Source organism: Ovis aries, chromosome 4 (genome assembly GCF_016772045.2).
Source record: "Ovis aries strain OAR_USU_Benz2616 breed Rambouillet chromosome 4, ARS-UI_Ramb_v3.0, whole genome shotgun sequence".
NCBI lineage: Eukaryota > Metazoa > Chordata > Mammalia > Artiodactyla > Bovidae > Ovis > Ovis aries.
In genome coordinates, this window is record NC_056057.1 from 58717366 (window position 1) to 58736532 (window position 19167).

General features: G+C 38.7%; 1 protein-coding gene across 9 annotated transcripts in view; it reads left to right on the forward strand.

The window, feature by feature from the left end:
- The window catches only part of IMMP2L (inner mitochondrial membrane peptidase subunit 2), a 958934-nt gene that overhangs the window by 364655 nt on the left and 575112 nt on the right, over window positions 1-19167 (forward strand). For 2 of the 9 annotated variants that reach the window (XM_060414763.1, XM_060414762.1), the window contains exon 5: window positions 1-19167. This exon is cut by the window's left edge and continues 38188 nt beyond it; it is cut by the window's right edge and continues 20843 nt beyond it. The exons of the other annotated variants lie outside the window; for them this stretch is intronic. The gene's annotated coding sequence lies outside the window, so the exon portion shown is untranslated. 9 annotated transcript variants of the gene reach the window in all.

Here is a 19167-nt window from a genome sequence, read left to right on the forward strand (position 1 = left end):
TTCCCTTAATGGATTTTAATTACACTGACTTTTTCTGCCAAGAGTGGGGATCACGGAAGTTAATAACCTGGTGTTAAAGTAAATAGAAATCCTTTATTTGACTGATTGTTTCTCAGTGACAATTCTGCTTTCTCTTTAAGAGTGGTATATTTATCACATGTGAAACAGGTTTAGTCAAGTGAAGAAGCTGCTTCTAGAAAGATGTGCTTTCAGATTAGTATCTAGTTTTTCATGTAGTTTGAGTAGCGTAAATCTCCAAAAATTGCATGGAGATTGCATTCCTGAAATTGAGGCAATTGCCTGTGGATTTGACATGATAAATATTGGTTGGGGACAACGCATTGATTTTCATTATGTAGTTGTAGGACTTAGGCATGCTCTGCATATTCCTTTAATGAACTGTTGCTGTTTAAAAGATGTCTTTGGGCCCTCCAAGCAGCTGTATGTGATGCTAGATTTTTTTATATGAATTTCTTAGAAGAGTAGGTAAGAACTGTTCTAAGCACCTGAATAAGTTGTGGGCTTCCCTAGTGGCTCAGTTGTAAAGAATTCACCTGCTAATGCAGGAGACATGGGTTTGATCCCTGACCTAAGAAGATCCTCTACAGAAGGAAATGACAGCCCACTCCAGTATTCTTACCTAGAGAATTCCATGGACAGAGAAGCTTGGCGGGCTACAGTCCAAGGGTTTGCAAAGAGTGAGCCTCAACTTAGTGACTGAACAACACAACAGCCTGAAGAAGCTAAGGTGGCAGTCAACATTGAATTATTAGGATTTAATTTTGCCCTTATGGGAGAAAATATATAGAAAGAACTGTTTTTTCCCCTCCCTCTATAATACTATATTTTTGAGATTTGTTGTTGACTAAAGTAAATATAAAGTATTCATTGGTGCACAGCGGCACAGCAGCAAAAGCACAGCGGCACAGCAGCAATCATGCAACATAGGGTTCTTCCTGTTGATTGCAATGACTTTGTATCTTTTATCTATTTAGTGAACTCCTAGTGATCTTTCAAGTTCCAGGTGGCACATCACCTCCATGAGGTCTTTTTCTCTGTTAAGCTGAGTTGGTAGCTCTTTCTCAGTGGTCCTTTTACTGCTCTGAATTATCAATTATGAATATGTGATGTCAGTTGCTCAGTTGTGTCTGACTGAAATGCTTTACTGGCTGAGTCACCAGGGAAGCCCCGTTATAAATATAGATATCTGTTATATCTACTATAGCCTTATCACAATGTATTATAATTACTTATGTCTTTTTTTTCCCAGAAGATAGTTTTCCTGGGCAGAGATGATACCTTAGTCACATTCTTAATGTCAGTTCCTTAATTAAGACCCCATATATAGTAGCTTCTTTTGCTGGGAAAGTAACAAAATTTCCTGCCTCTACCTTGAGTTTATTTGTAACAATCCCTGCTTTGGGGCCTGAATTAGAATTTGGTGTAAATAAAGCCACTATGTCTGAAAATCTTATATGGATTTTCTAGATACCATAAAGAGACTGATAAAAGATCCTCCAAGTTAAATTAAACAGAGTTACACTCTCCACTGCATCGTAAGTCAATTTAAAAGGATTTTATTATACTTTATTCAGAAAAGGCAATATCATGAGTCCTGCTTTATTAATACCTAAATATGTTATATACTTTGAAGTAGTCATGGTTGGTTTTGAAAGGTTCTGTATGATGGAAAGGATATTGAAGGAATCAGACTAGAAAGAGATTTTAATCTTCTGTACTTTTTCCTGTAATTTTGTAAGGTTGCATCCTATACATGTCAGTAAGAATAACCCTATCCCTTTATTAAAACTTCAGTATCTTCATTTATATTTAGAGTGGTAGCAACATAAAATTGAAAACTTGAGAGTTGTGAAGGATATAAAGTCATGTTTTAATAGGGAAACTAAATTGCTCCTTCAAAGAGCCTATAAAACTGAAAAGCATTCATTATAAATGTAATAAAAACTTATGAGTCCCATTTTATTAAAACTACACCCAGTTTCCTGTAGAGGCTGGATCATTTAGAGGTAAACCAGTGACACTTTATGTCTAGCAACAAACTTTCTGTGAGATAAGATATCTACTGAAATGAGGTTGGTGGTTTTAACATGATCCCTAATGGATATCCATTCATGTTAAAAGATTAGAATTTTTGCTGTAGCTGAGTTTGTAGCTTCTGATAATAATGCATCCACACCAGGTTAATGACCAGTAAATTTCTTACTACTCTAAGTTTCTTGAAGAAACAGAACAATTGTGAAAGATAAAGCTTATGCCTCTACTAATTGCTGTGCTACACCATCCTATCATACTATAAAATTCTTACTCAAGTCAAATTATGTAGATTAACACTGTCACAGGATAATAACTTTCCAGTGGTTACCTTTGGCCTCTCTTTTTTCCCTTCAGGTACAATAATATTTTTAATGTGTTACAGGAGAATCATTCTCTTTTAGTCTTTAGCTGCTTTTCAAAGTTTTCCAGTTACATTTTCCACATTGCATTCTATTTTGCTGGGAGGGATTGGGGGCAGGAGGAAAAGGGGACGACCAAGGATGAGATGGCTGGATGGCATCACTGAGTGAGTCTGAGTGAACTCCAGGAGTTGGTGATGGACAGGGAGGCCTGGCATGCTGCGATTCATGGGGTTGCAAAGAGTCGGACACGACTGAGCAACCGAACTGAACTGAACTGATACACATATTTCCATATTACTTTAATGGACTGTGGTTGTGTTGAAAGTGAAAGTGTTCAGTCAGTCATGTCTGACTCTTTGCAACCCCATGTAGGAGCCCACCAGGCTCCTATGTCCGTTGAATTCTCAGGACAAGAATACTGCAGTGAGTTGTCATTGCCTTCTTCAGGGAATCTTCTCAACCCAGGGATCTAACTGGAGTCTTCTGCATTACAGGCAGATTCTTTACTGTCTGAACCACCAGAAAAGCATGGTTAGTTAGGGGCAGTGTTTTTAAAATCCAAAAGGAAAACCCAATGAAGTGACAGCCAGTGGTTCAGTTACTCTTAGTTTTAGAATCAACTACTTTTAAACAGAGATACTTAAATGTTTAAATGAGAAAATTGAAGTGTTTAAGTTAATATGCGTAGGTTGTATTGATTTATTCAGAAAATAAGGCAAAGTTTCTGGTAGATGGTGACAAATTAAAAGTGGATTTATTCTAATTCCTTTCTTAACACACATCCAAAATCTAAATAATTATATGATTCTGAGAGCAGATCTGGAGCCTTGTTTACAGAAATTGTCATGTCAGGCCAAACCTTCGGCCACTTTATGCCGAGCAGAGAGAACATTTTCTTTAAAAAAAAAAAAAAAAAGAAATATGAGCAGAATGGAATCCTTGTTTATTCTCTGATTAGTAATTGCATTCTGGTGTTCTGGAGAATAAGAAGAGTGCTTGCCCCAAAGTGTATTGGAATCCTCAAATATTCTTAAACTTAGCTCACCTAAAAAAAAAAAAATTATTATTCTGTGTACTGTCATCTGATTTCTAAATTCAATGTTCTTTCCTTCTTGTTGATTTCCATTGTTACCATAAAGCAGATATTTGTCTCTAAATCCCTTCCAACATGTGAAAATGCCAAAGTTTGAGAAATCTTTTAATTTGAAAGTAATGATTTGATAGCAGAAATTTTCAAGGGAGTAAAATAATTTTAAAGTTTTGAAACTAAAATTTCAGCCTTAGGTTAATTTATCACTTGATAGAATTTGATGGTACTAAGTAAGCAGGTTGAAGGCTATTATATAGTGTACTAGTTCTGTTTTTCTTTTTTTTACATGATTATTTTTCACATCCTTCCAGTTGATACTTTTAAATTTTCTTGGAATTGGGGTTTATATTTAACCAGTATCTTCTTTCATTTTTAATTGATGACATATTTCACTTTGATATGTTGAACCCCAATTCCATAATTACTTCTACCTTTTTGTCCTTTTTAGAGATGTATGGAGACTTTTTCATCAGATAATAAACTATATTCTAAGATTTATTTCCCTATAAATGCTTAGTTAATTTACAGAGTAATTGATTGGTTTGTTGAAACGCCATGATGGCTGCTGTATTTCCTCAACCTTTTCAGTATTCTTCAGGTCATGTAAAAAAAATCTCATTTCAGGGAAACATCTTAAGTGTCCACATGAGAATGGTAGTTTGGTTGCTAAGTCATGTCCTGCTCTTGGGACCGCATGGAATGCAGGCCATCAGGCTACTCTGTCCATGGGATTCTCCAGGCAAGAACACTGGAGTAGGTTGCCATTTCCTTCTCCAGAGGATCTTCCTGACCCAGAAATCAAACCTGGGACTCCTGCTTTCCTTGCAGATTCTTTAACCAACTGAGCTACAAGGGAAGCCCTTATTTTAAGCCCTTATTTATGATTTCTAGAGACTGCATGGAAATTTAAAGTAATATTGTTTGTGATAGTGAGAAAGTGGAAGCAGCTCAAGTCTACCTCAATAGGTACAAAATAAATTGTGAAATAAGTATTCAATGAAATACTACACAGCTATGAAAACCAATCTGCTACCTTTGTATATACTGTTAAAGAGATGTATAAGATACATATTTTAAGTCAAAATGAATAAAATGTAGAGTGCAAATAGTATGAGTATGTTTATGTAAAGCTAAATATGTACAGATACATAAATAAACATATATACAGAGAAAATTTTTAAATGATTTCTGCTATTGACCATAGTTACTTTTGGGGAAAGAAACTAGGAAAAATGAGAAGGATTTACATTTTCATATTAATTTCCTATTTTTCTGCACTGTTTTGATTTTTCTTTTTTGTCTTTTTTTTGTCTCTGTTTGTATGCCTTAAAAAAATAATGAACATGTATTATTTTTAAAACAGAAAAACTTTATAAAAATAGTGCCCATTTACTTAGTAAACAAAGAATAGGAGATTATTCTTTGGGTGTCTTCTATAACCTTTTTTGAATGAAAATTGATTATCTTCTTATTTACAATGATTTTTAAGAAAGCTTTAGGAAAAATACCACATTGGTTTTCATTTAAAACTTCAAGTGTTGAGTAGTTCATTTTATTGAAAAAAATTTCCCCCTAATTTTCTGTTACTGTTTGATTCTGAGATTAAAGAGCAGGCTACACCTCTACTTGTAAGGTGTCACATAAAAGGTCACTTTTGTTGTTCAGTCGCTAAGTTGTGTCCAACTCTTTTGTGGCCCCATGAACTGTAGCCACCAGGCTCCTCTGTCCGTAGGATTTCCCAGGCAAGAATAGTGGGACAAGAATACTCCTTATCCAGGGGATCTTCCCAACACAGGGGTCAAACTCACTTCTGTGTCTTCTGTATTGAGAGGTGGATTCTTTGCCACTGTACCACCTGGGAAGCCCTTGAAAATTTACTACCCTAAAGCATTTTGTTCTTTAGAATGAGCAATGTAATCTTTTATTACATTCTCAACGATTAATTATCTTATTTAGTTCTCGTTAGGCCAGTATTAGGAGAAGGCACTGGCGACCCACTCCAGTACACTTGCCTGGAAAATCCCTTGGATGAAGGAGCCTGGTGGGCTATAGTCCATGGGGTCGCTAAGAGTCAGACACGACTGAGTGACTTCCCTTTCACTTTTCACTTGCATGCATTGGAGAAGGAAATGGCAACCCACTCCAGTGTTCTTGCTTGTAGAATCCCAGGGGTGGGGGAGCCTTGTGGGCTGCCATCTATGGGGTCACAGAGAGTCAGACACGACTGACGTGACTTAGCAGCAGCAGCAGCAGCAGGCCAGTATTAAGTTTGGTTTTAAAAATTAGGTTTGATTGAATATCACAGCATTCCATTCATATTGCCAAAGTAAAATTATAGATTTCGAGAGAATTCAGACAGACTCTTCTGTGTGTTAACTTTAATTTATTTAAAATGCCATCACCAACTCTATGGACGTGAGTTTGAGTGAACTCCGGGAGTTGGTGATGGACAGGGAGGCCTGGCGTGCTGCGATTCATGGGGTCGCAAAGAGTTGGACACGACTGAGTGACTGAACTGACCTGAACTGATAAATGAAAGCCAAAAATATCACTTGATGTATCTTTCATAGAATTTACAGTGTAAGTTACATGTAATGACTATTAATCTTTAAAAACAGACATTGTAAATATTACTAAAATACCAAACTCAGAAGTTTTGTATTTTTAATTTATTAGTTTTTAATTAATTTATTTTTATTGAAGGATAATTGTTTTACAGAATTTTGTTGTTTAAATAATTCATGAAAATGTATTATTTGAAGCTTATTATATGTAGAAAAGTATATAGCTCTGTTTCTGAAAATAATTAGTAAAAATTGTTTTATTGCAAGGGGGCAATTTACATGTATGGCAGAATAAACTGAAAATTTAGTGTCTCCTTACTTAAATATAGTTATAAGAAGTTGATGCTGACTGAATCAGTTTTGTTCTATATACATAATTTTGTGATTTAAGGTTGGAAATAATGGTAAATCTCCTGCCTTTCAGAGTTGGTGACAGTAATTTGTAAAATAAACTTTATAAATGAAATACTATGTTTTAGGTATTATTCTTTTATTTAAAAATGAAGAAAGAAAGTGAAGTCTCTCATCCATGTCAGACTCTTTGCAACCCCATGGACTATAGCCTGCCAGGCTCCACTGTCCATGGTATTTCCCAGGTAAGACTATTGGAGTGGGTTGCCATTCCCTTCTCTAGGGGATCTTCCTGACCCAGGGATCGAACCCAGGTCTCCCTCATTGCAGGCAGACTCTTTACCATCTGAGCCACCAGGGAAGCCCTAACAAATACTTAGTAATATTTTTATCAAATCCGTATGGTTTTATTGGATTGTGAGATAAGAGCTATTGATTCCCAAACATTTACTGAGTGTGTGGTGTGTACTAGACATTGTGCGGGAGTGGGTGTAGGGATAAATAAGATGAGGCTCTTGCATTGATAGAGTTCATTGTGGTTCAAAGGGAGAGAGCGTTAAACACAAATAATTATGATACCCAGTAACAAGTGTTTGGTAAACAGATGTAGAGAGAAAAAGGAGGAATTGATTCTGTTGGGGATCTTGGATTCTTTTCAGAGGCTGTGCTTGAAGCATGATAAATAGGAATGTTAAAAGTGAAATGGGATAATAGTGATCATCAAGTAGCCGGAAATTAGGTGAATGTTTACTTCAGTATTGAAAGAATACCCAATGCAGGGGAACAATACTCAGTTCATTAGATGCTAATTGAATAGCTTCAATGGATAAGCTACCAAGGGGCTGGAAAAGCTGCCAGGATCTGGTACCTGCTCTAAGGGAGCTCACAGTCTGGCCTGTGTGTGCAGGAGGAGCTGTGCCCCAGGGTGGGGGTGGAGGAAGTGTGCTGTGTAACTTCCTGCCTTCTGACCAGGTCAGGGCATAACTGCTAATTCCCAAAGAGATGCTTTGTGTAATTTAGTCTCTTGAGTACTGAGTTAAAACTGGACTGACACGAAAGAGGAAAGAAATTTTAAATCAATATATTGAAAAAACCACACACACATATGTACCATAGTGTTGAAGACTTAAAGTCAGTTAATGGATAGGGTGCAGTTTAAATAATGAGAAGGTGACCCACAATATGGCCAAAGTAAGTATCTGGAAGTAATAGGTACAAACAGGCACTTTCAAAAGGGATCAAAATTATGCTGTCTACAGATACTATTCCCTATCTCATCTTGAATCTCTTCACTAAGTTTACCAGTCAGCAGATTTTATTTATTTTTTATTTTTTTTATTTTTAAAAATCTTCATTATTTATTTATTTATTGCTTTACAATATTGTATTGGTTTAAGCTGTAGCCAATTATACAGAGTGAAGTAAGCCAGAAAGAAAAACACCAATACAGTACACTAACACATATATATGGAATTTAGGAAGATGGTAACGACAACCCTGTATGCGAGACAGCAAATTTTCTAGAGATTCCCTATTGATTTCTAGTCATTGCCAATATAAACCAGTTTTTTCTTCTTCTTCTTCTTTTTTTTTTTTTAACCCCTAATCTGGCCCCAAATCTCTAGTGTAGATCTCTGGTTGTGAGTACCTCCTGTGCACAGGACTGTATTTAACAACACCCTTCTCTTTCATCGCAAATAATCACTCTTCAGAGAATTCTAAAATCTGGGTGCTAAATCCCAGATTCCCTTCAAAATATTTTTTCTCTCTCAGTCAGTTCAGTTCAGTTGCTCAGTCGTGTCCGACTCTTTGCGACCCCATGAATCGCAGCACGCTAGGCTTCCCTGTCCATCACCAACTCCTGGAGTTCACTCAGACTCATGTCCATCGAGTCAGTGATGCCATCCAGCCATCTCATCCTCTGTCGTCCCCTTCTCCTCCTGTCCCCAATCCCTCCCAGCATCAGTCTTTTCCAATGAGTCAACTCTTCGCATGAGGTGGCCAAAGTACTGGAGTTTCAGCTTTAGCATCATTCCCTCCAAAGAAATCCCAGGGCTGATCTCCTCCAGAATGGACTGGTTGGATCTCCTTGCAGTCCAAGGGACTCTCAAGAGTCTTCTCCAACACCACAGTTCAAAAGCATCAATTTTTCGGTGCTCAACTTTCTTCACAGTCCAACTCTCACATCCATACATGACCACAGGAAAAACCATGGCCTTGACTAGATGGACCTTTGTTGGCAAAGTAATGTCTCTGCTTTTGAATATACTATCTAGGTTGGTCATAACTTTTCTTCCAAGGAGTAAGCGTCTTTTAATTTCATGGCTGCAGTCACCATCTGCAGTGATTTTGGAGCCCTGAAAAATAAAGTCTGACACTTTTCCACTGTTTCCCCATCTATTTCCCATGAGGTGATAGGACCAGATGCCATGATCTTCGTTTTCTGAATGTTGAGCTTTAAGCCAACTTATTCACTCTCCACTTTCACTTTCATCAAGAGGCTTTTTTTTAGTTCCTCTTCACTTTCTGCCATAAGGGTGGTGTCATCTGTATATCTGAGGTTATTGATATTTCTCCCGGAGATCTTGATTCCAGCTTGTGCTTCTTCCAGTCCAGCGTTTCTCATGATGTACTCTGCATAGAAGTTAAATAGGCAGGGTAACAATATGCAGCCTTGACATACTCCTTTTCCTATTTGAAACCAGTCTGTTGTTCCATGTCCAGTTCTAACTGTTGCTTCCTGACCTACATATAGGTTTCTCAAGAGGCAAGTCAGGTGGTCTGGTATTCCCATCTCTTTCAGAATTTTCCACAGTTTATTGTGATCCACACAGTCAAAGGCTTTGGCATAGTCAATAAAGCAGAAATAGATATTTTTCTGGAACTCTCTTGCTTTTTCCATGATCCAGCGGATGTTGGCAATTTGATCTCTGGTTCCTCTGCCTTTCTAAAACCAGCAGGAACATCTGGAAGTTCACAGTTCATGTATTGCTGAAGCCTGGCTTGGAGAATTTTGAGCATTACTTTACTAACATGTGAGATGAGTGCAATTGTGCAGTAGTTTGAGCATTCTTTGGCATTGCCTTTCTTTGGGACTGGAATGAAAACTGACCTTTCCCAGTCCTGTGGCCACTGCTGAGTTTTCCAAACTTGCTGACATATTGAGTGCAGCACTTTCACAGCATCATCTTTCAGGATTTGAAATAGCTCAACTGGAATTCCATCACCTCCACTAGCTTTGTTTGTAGTGATGCTTTCTAAGGCCCATTTGACTTCACATTCCAGAATGTCTGGCTCTAGGTGAGTGATCACACCATCGTGATTATCTTGGTCATGAAGATCTTTTTCGTACAGTTCTTCTGTGTATTCTTGCCACTTCTTCTTAATATCTTCTGCTTCTGTTAGATCCATACCATTTCTTTCCTTTATCGAGCCCATCTTTGCGTGAAATGTTCCCTTAGTATGTCTAATTTTCTTGAAGAGATCTCTAGTCTTTCCCATTCTGTTGTTTTCCTCTATTTCTTTGCATTGATCGCTGAAGAAGGCTCTCTTATCTGTTCTTGCTATTCTTTGGAACTCTGCATTCAGATTCTTATATCTTTCTTTTTCTCCTTTGCTTTTCACTTCTTTCCTTTTCACAACTATTTGTAAGGTATCCCCAGACAGCCATTTTGCTTTTTTGCATTTCTTTTCCATGGGGATGGTCTTGATCCCTGTCTCCTGTACAATGTCACAAACCTCATTCCATAGTTCATCAGGCACTCTATCTATCAGATGTAGTCCCTTAATTCTATTTCTCACTTCCACTGTATAATCGTAAGAGATTTGATTTTCTCTCTATTTCCATCTTTAAATTGCTGTTCTCACTCACTGTCTCTCTTTAACCATTTCCTATTAATGCTCCATCCACTGGCCAAACCATCCTACCATCTTACTGCGGGAGAGCTCGCTGAGACTGATGTGGACTTCAGGCTGCCAAAGTCTTCTCATAGTATTGGTCGCTGCCCCATCTACTGGTCAGCCATCCCGTCTCTAAATTCCTCTCTTGCCTCATCAGCTACCACCACTCCTCTTTTCTTACCTCTGTGACTTCTTTTTGGTTAGTGGTTTCCTCTTTCTTTATCCTGCTTTAAAATGTGGCTATTCACGTGAGCTCTGAATTTGATCTTCTCTTTTTAGACTGTGCACTCTCTTGGGCTCTCATCCACTTTTCTTTGATTAAACTGCCCATATGACTCCCAAATCCGATTCAGATTCCTCCCGAGTTCTAGACTTATAGCCCCATCTGGGGGGATCAGGCACTCCCGACTTGGAATATTCCAGCCCTTCACTGATTTTTATCTGTTATCCAGAACTGAGACTTCTCTCTTTCGAAACAAATAATACAATTTTATTATTATGAAATATTGCACATATTAAAGTTTATTGGAAGAAGGAAGAAAGAAATTATGGTTGGTCGCAATATTAGATTGTTCATTTTACAGAGTTAATACAAAGTTAGGGCAGTAGTATGGCAGGAAATAAAAAGTTCAACTTTTTAGAAGAATTTACATAGGATATTTAAAAAAATCATCAGAGGAAACAAAGAATTTTGAAGTTCCTTATACTTTCGTCATGGTGTAGTGTTTTTGCTTTTCCAGTGATACATAAGGGCATGAGATTTAATGCCCTTATCCATGTTTTAATCTGTGTTTAAGCCTTAATCTGTGTTTTCAAGGCTTAAGCTTTTTTGATCATGGTTGAATGGTGTTATGAAAGTTCATTGCTGTATTCTGAATTTTTTGGCTTCTGGGTAAGTCTGAAAGAAAATTGCTTCTTCCACTTAGATACATAGTTGATCAGCCACACTCTTGGTGATACCAGACATGAGGTTGCTCTGTGTAAGCACAGCTTCTATCTGCTCCAGTTGCCTTCTGACAGATCTTGATGAACACAGACTCCCATGTGGCCACTTCCCTCCTCTGCCTCTTGTCGACAATCCTCCTCACCTCCTCGTGCTGCACAGCTCCTGGCTGTAGAAAGAGAACCAAGTTGCCTTCTATTGCAGAATTTCACCTTAAACAGCATTTCTCCTTAAACAGCACTGGAGAACTAGGGTGATATGATGGGGAAAGGGGTGTACAGAAAGAGCGTGAAATGTGAGGTGCCCTTTTAAAAAGGTTTTCTTGCTTAGCTTATAGCGAATCAACTATTGCTTGGCCTGACTTCATTTTCTAAAGGCTTTATCTGGCCCCATGACACATTTAAGGGTAAGAGATGCTAGACTCTTCTTACTGTAAGAAGCTGGATTGTGCTACTAACCTAAAATACTTCCAAGTTAGGAGGAAGGGATATGCAGTTACTTGCCTTTAGGTGTTTGCTTTTTGCTTTTAAGAGTCCATGTCAAGTCAGTTCTAGTCAGGACAGTGTTTAGAAGTAAAAGCATACAGGTGGCTGGTGTGTGTGCATGTGTGTGTGTGTGTGTGTGTGTGTGTGTGTGTAAACAGCTGCATTTTATGCAGCTGGAGATGATAACTTTATTTCTGAAAGCATCCTGTTAGTAAATGTAACTGTGATGTAACAAATGCATTTTACATGCGGTAATGGAATTTAAATTGCTCTAAGAGGCTAAGTAAAATAGTTATTCTATTTTTGCCTTGATTTTCTTACCTGCAGTTTGGGGGTGGAATATAGCAAAGAATATTTTTTTAAAAAGGAATGTAATTCAAGATGCAAAATAATATACTGTAAATTATGTCAGTCACTGAACAATATTAAACTGGAAACTTGTAAGCCAGGCTAGCTCTGCAAAAAGTTGTGAGCAAGGCAGTATGCTTTTGTAGCTTCTCGCTCATTCTTATTGTCTCTTCAATGTTTTCTTCTCTCTCATTTTAAATATGCTGTGGTCAGTTCATTTCTATTCTTCAAAGCCTTCTCTAAGGAAAAAGGAGGAGCATCACTGATGCTTGCTATGTGTCAGACTTTGTACTAGAAGTTTTACGTGTATTTTCATTAACTACGATAATAATCATGCTTGTGACACTAGCTCTCCTTCCTCGGCTTCAAATTTTAGTTAAACTGCCCAGTTAAGATTGTTATGAAATTTACTTGCATCACATGATGGTATATACAAATACCTATATATCTACCTGTTGATGTAGATTAATAATCTTGGTCTGTGTAAAGAAGTAATATGCTCACAGTGGTAAAGAGAATAGTTTCTGAAGCCAGGCTACTTGAGGAAACCAGAGCTTTTCACCTGCCCAAGGTCACGTATCATTAGTGACATATCTTCTAGAAGGATTTGGACCTATGAGTGATCGACTCCAGCACTCATTCTTTCAACTACTTTCAGCCGCTACTCTCCACCCTCTTTTTCTATTTATTCTAGTATTGCATGAAAGAGTGAAATAGTTCCTGAAATCCTGCATTTTTGTCACATATGTCACATTTTATGCAAAACGAAAATAATTTTCACTTTCGGTGAGTCTAAAAAGTACATTTGATGATAAATGAAAAAGCTCTGTAGTCTGAGTTTGGTAATATGGTGATGCTAGATTTAATTTTACATTGGAGCCTGAAGGACTAGTAGAATCAGTGGAAACCTTGTTTTTTCTTAGATGTCACTGTTTACCTTGAGCATGAAAAATAGAGCAAGTAGTTAGAAAGCTCAGAGGAATAAAAAATAATAACCATCATGCTGCTCTGGAAATAAAAGGAAATGATAAAGCATACACCTACCAGCTCAGTGAATCAGTGATTTTAGCTGTTGGCCAGACATTTAATTTAGTGTAAAAAAAATGGTGTGAGAAACTGCTTTAAAACATGTATCTGCAGTTCTTATGTCACTATGTATTTTGATATACTGACCCATTTTAATTTGCACTTCTAGTACCACTGAAATTATCTCATGAATCTATACATCAGCACTCCTCCCCCACGTGGATTGTCCTGTTAAAAAAAAGAAAACCCCTATTATACTTGAACAGATATATGAGGGCTAATCTGTGATAATAGTTGGCTTGAACAAGCATTTAGACTGGAAAGGCATCCTTTCATCTTAAAAGGTATAGTGAGCCTTCTCTTCCCACCCCAAAGCCTGTCTACTTTCTATCACAGGGCTGAAATGGAGTTGGAGAAATCACCTTCAGTCATTTCAGTTTGATGTCATATAACCTATGAAGAATGGCAATTCTCTGAAACTTCACTGTATTAAAAATATCATCCTTATTATCTTACCTTCATCTTTGCCCTGGTTTTTTTGCTGAAGGATTCCATCATTTCTTCAGTACTTGTAGGGTTTAGGAGAATGTGGACCAATACATCTTTCTTCTTTTGATCACTTTCTGTTTGTGAGTTCTCAGGGAAAGGAAGGTTAAAGGATGGTTCATGAGTAGAGTGAGAAACATTAAAAGAAAGCTGTTGTGAAAATAACTCTGCCATATTTATTAAGGATTAACATGGGTTTTATGGTCATTAATGTTGAGCTAATTTTGTTTTTGGCAGGCCCTTGTAGTAGTTAATTTTTTTTTTTTCATTAAAAAGGTGGGTTCTGTGAAAGCACTGATGCCTTTCAATAGTTAAAATTGAACAGAGGATCCTCAGGTCTCTGGGGCCACAGAAACAAAGTTTCTGCTCTTGATATAGGTTTCTCTACTGTTTTTATCCCCCTTGAGATAAGTCTTTGATTTAAGAAATGGCCACAATAGAATGTGAATTTTCTCATGTTTTTGTAAGCTATTTTTATAGATCTGGTCTTACTTGAAGTTAGCTGTTTGGTATGAGGTTTGGCTTCAAAATAGGTTTAAAATTTGAAAACCTTCCTATTGAATGAGTATAAATTATTCTACAGGATTATTAGCTAAATAACTAGCTAGTGTGGGTAATGCACTAAGTCCCCCTCTTTTGGGGGATGTCAGAAATGGAAAGTTTATCAAGTGGCCACTCTCTGAACGCCTTCCCATCACTCACATGTGCCCAACTCTCTGTTTCACCAGGAGATTGACCCTTACCTTCTCACTGGTGGCTCAGCAGTCAAGAATCTGCCCACAATGCATGAGATGCAGGCTAAATCCCTGGGTCAGGAAGATCCCCTGGAGGAGGGTGTGGCAACCCACTCCACTATTCTTGCCTGGAGAATCCCATGGACAGAGGAGCCTGGTGAGCTACACAGTCCATAGGGTCGCAAAGAGTCAGACACAACTGAAGTGACAGCATACCTCCCTTGAGCTAAAGTGTCTGGCAACTTCAGGCAGATCCCACTGATAGTTGAGGTGGGAGAAGGCAAGCAGAACTGCCCTTGTGTTCCCCAGAGGGACCCTCCCCACAGACCCTTCCTGTGGTAGCCTCTCCTTCTCTGACCATGTACATCTACCTGGTCTCCTTCATCTCTCACCCCCTTAAAAATATATATATATATTTTCCTTTTCAATGCAAAGTCATCAGTGTAGAGGTAAACTGCATTGTGACTGGGCAGTGTAGGGGAGAGGTGAAGGCCCCAGACTCTGCCTGAATTTGCTGCCCAGGCCTGTAGTTACTGACGAAGTGATTTTTGACAGATGATTTAAGATCCCTGGGCTTTACTTGTGTCCTCTGTAAATAACACTCATGAGCCTTATCAAGACAGCTGAATGAGTTAGTATGTGTAAAGCCCTTAAAATAGTATCTACCATATGATAAGCTCTTTTCCAGTGTTTGCTATTATCATGATGATTTAAATATAATCATTAAAGAAGACTAAGGCACTCTTCTGTCCTGTCCTATTGACTATAGTATTCATTCATTCATTCAACAAATATTTAAGAGCATACTATGTGCTAGGCATAGTATTATCTCATTTCCAGTAGGCTCCATTCTATGAGTATGGCCTGAGCCCAATTATATTACAGCAGTCTGAATTTCTGTCCCAATACTGTATGTGAAATCTAAGAGTACATATGGCTTTTATTCCCTTTTAACCTTTTTTAAAAGGTTAAGTGCCTAATTTGGGCTTGGGTAGCATTGGCTTGAATGTCTGAGAGTTCTTGCTAAGTGGCAGGATCACACTCAGTTGACCCTAATAGGAAGAGCCTGGTGGCCCTAGAGCAGGGATCCTCAGCTTTGGGGATCTAATGCCTGATGATTTGAGGTGGCACTGATGTAGCAATAATAGAAATAAAGTGCACCATAAATGTAACACATTTGAATCATCCTAAAAGCATCCCCACTTTTGATGCATGGAAACATTGTTTTCCACGAAACCAGTCCCTGGTGCCAAGACGGCTGGGAACTGCTGCCCTGTAGCCTCAGCCAGCAAAACTTCCCCTTGTTCGTGTGGTTGCTCTGCTGCCGGAGGCTCACTGAGTTAAGGGGGTTAAGACTCCCTTTAAGCAGAGAAGAAAGGACCTAGTTTCCTTGGGGCCCACCGGCTGTTGGGACAACCCCGCCTCACTCCTCCTTTTCTGGAATGATCTTATGTCACACATCATGTGTGTTCCCTGGCCCCCCACCACAGTAATGTTTACTTGCATCTTACCCCCACTTTTTGAGTCTTTTCTTTTCCTACATAATAGTGCACACATTTAGGGGGAGAATAGAACCTACTACTAATTCTACTCCCAGAGATAAGTGAACTGATTTACTGGGGAGACAGGAAGATACAAAACCTGAAAATAAATACATAAATAAAAGGGTGTGGTTACAGACAGTTGTCAGAGCTTTCCAAAAACAAAAACAAAACAAGTGGCTTCTTCTCAGTGTTGCGCAGTCTGACCCTGTCCTTGTCACACGAATCCCAGAGATTCTTGAAGAACTGTGTAGTGAGAACCATTCTGAGATTATATATTGCTATTGATTTCCTCATCAACGTGCCTGATAAAAGCTGAGATATGGTCCTGGATGCTTAAAACGATAGAATGGAATGATACTAAGATATATTGTAGGCAAAAGAGAGGGATGATGCAGGCCTGAGTAGACGTGAGGGGGTGAGTATCTCATGGCTGTAACTCCACTTGTGGTGACAGACCTGTGCCAGAAACTTATATATAGGCATCACTTATATATGGGGTTGCCTTTACAAAAGATAACCTATACCCTTCCTTTGTATCATGGATACCTTTGGTGGGAATTTTCTATGACCTATAGACCCCTTCTTAGAATAAATTTTTAAATGAATAAAATATATAGGATTACAAGGAAAACCAGTTCTATTTCTACATATATATATATATATAACATCAAAATATTTTAAAGTTTGTGATGTACTATGTATGTGCTTCTTCATAATGTATTTTAATATACTAAATGCTGTGATTCAGTATGGGGTGTAAAAATGGTTATAACCTCAAGGTGGTTTTAAAAGGAAAAAAAAGTATTTCAAGATATAAGTGACTGCTAATATGGCAGAAAGTGAAGAGGAACTGAAAAGCCTCTTGATGAAAGTAAAAGAGGAGAGTGAAAAAGTTGGCTTAAAGCTCAACATTCAGAAAATGAAGATCATGGCATCCGGTCCCATCACTTCATGGGAAATAGATGGGGAAACAGTGGAAACAGTGTCAGACTTTATTTTTTGGGCTCCAAAATCACTGCAGATGGTGATTGCAGCCATGAAATTAAAAGATGCTTACTCGTTGGAAGAAAAGTTATGAGCAACCTAGATAGTATATTCAAAAGCAGAGACATTACTTTGCCGACTAAGGTGCATCTAGTCAAGGCTATGGTTTTTCCAGTAGTCACGTGTGGATGTGAGAGTTGGACTGTGAAGAAGGCTGAGCGCTGAAGAATTGATGCTTTTGAACTGTGGTGTTGGAGAAGACTCTTGAGAGTCCCTTGGACTGCAAGGAGATCCAACCAGTCCATTCTGGAGGAGATCAGCCCTGGGATTTCTTTGGAGGGAATGATGCTAAAGCTGAAACTCCAGTACTTTGGCCACCTCATGCGAAGAGTTGACTCATTGGAAAAGACTCTGATGCTGGGAGGGATTGGGGGCAGGAGAAGTAAGGGACGACAGAGGATGAGATGGCTGGATGGCATCACTGACTCGAATGACGTGAGTCTGAATGAACTCCAGGAGTTGGTGATGGACAGGGAAGCCTGGCATGCTGCGATTCATGGGGTCGCAAAGAGTCGGACATGACTGTGAGCGACTGAACTGAACTGAATATGACTGTGGTGGTTGGTGTTTTCCTACGTTCACTGTAGAATAAAATGCTAAGTTACAGGGAGAGATTAGCAAAAAAAAAAAAAAAATTTCCTCCCAGGTTTATACATATCTCTGAATTCAATGTATGGACGCCTGGGTTTGTGAGCCCTGGTTAGAGAACTCCTGTTTAAAAGCAGGACTGACGGCAGTACTGCCAAGGTGGGGAGTATGATAGATACTGTGAAGACAGTGGAAAATTCTGTATGCTGATATGGTAAGGGAGACTTGTCCTCCATTTTCATTATTTAATCAGAAATGTATGATTTTTAATAAATTTTTTTTCAAATTGCCAAGGCCCTTTTCATTTTCCATTTTAGTGCCTCTGCTGCTGCTGCTGCTAAGTCGCTTCAGTCGTGTCCGACTCTGTGCGACCCCATAGATGGCAGCCCACCAGGCTCCCCCATCCCTGGGATTCTCCAGGCAAGAACTCTGGAGTGGGTTGCCATTTCCTTCTCCAATGCATGAAAGTGAAAGGTGAAAGTGATGTCGCTCAGTCCTGTCCGACTCTTAGTGACCCCATGGACTGCAGCCCACCAGGCTCCTCTGTTTAGTGCCTACCTACCTGTAAGATTGATAGAACCTATGATCCTATGGGGGTTCTCTGGTGACTCAGATGGGAGAAAATCTGTCTGCAATGCAGGAGACCTGCATTTGATCCCTGGGTCAGAAAGATTCCCTTGGAGAAGGGAATTGGTATCCAGGGCTTCCCTGGTGGCTCAGAGGTTAAAGCGTCTGCCTGGAATGTGGGAGACTGGGGTTTGATCCCTGGGTTGGGAAGGTCCCCTGGAGAAGGAAAATAGCACCCCACTCCAGTACTCTTGCCTGGAGAATCCCATGGAGGGAGGAGCCTGGTAGGCTACAGTCCATGGGGCCGCAAAGAGTCGGATACGACTAAGCGACTTCACTTTCTTTCACTTTCCAGGTATTCTTGCCTGGAGAATTCCATGTACAGAGGAGCCTGACAGACTGTAGTTCATGGGGTCTCAAAGAGTTGGAAATGATGAGAAGTTTTTTTTTTTTTTTTTAATAATCTTCAACTTAATCATTGAGTATGTAATATTATAATAAAAGAATTTACGATTATGTTTGCCTATTCTGTTATATATATGTAACTAACTAAATAAATATATAATTCTCATTACAGTTTTTTAGATTAAAGCATATTCCCTTTCATTTAAAAAACCTAGGTGAGCCCACTCATTTCTGATTGTACTATTCTTGCTATTTAATACAAAATGCTTAGAACTATTGGAACAAATATTTGGATGAGCAAAGTCATTAGACAGGAATGCAAAGGGATCTAGCAATCATTTGGCTTCAATTTCCTTGCTATTCTTTTCATTACATTATAGAAATGAAAATTTCCTAATCTTGTTCTGACCTCTTAGAATACACTTACAGTGGGTTTTTAGTTTTGCTGGTTGCTGTTTACTAGTTGCTCTTTAGCTGCACCTCTCAGCCTGCAGGATATCAGTTATTCAGCCAAGAATCAAACACTGGCGCTGGCAGTGAAAGCCCAGAATCCTAACCACTAGGCAACCAGGGAAATCCCTTGTTCACTTTTCATGTACTTTTGTGTTTCACCGC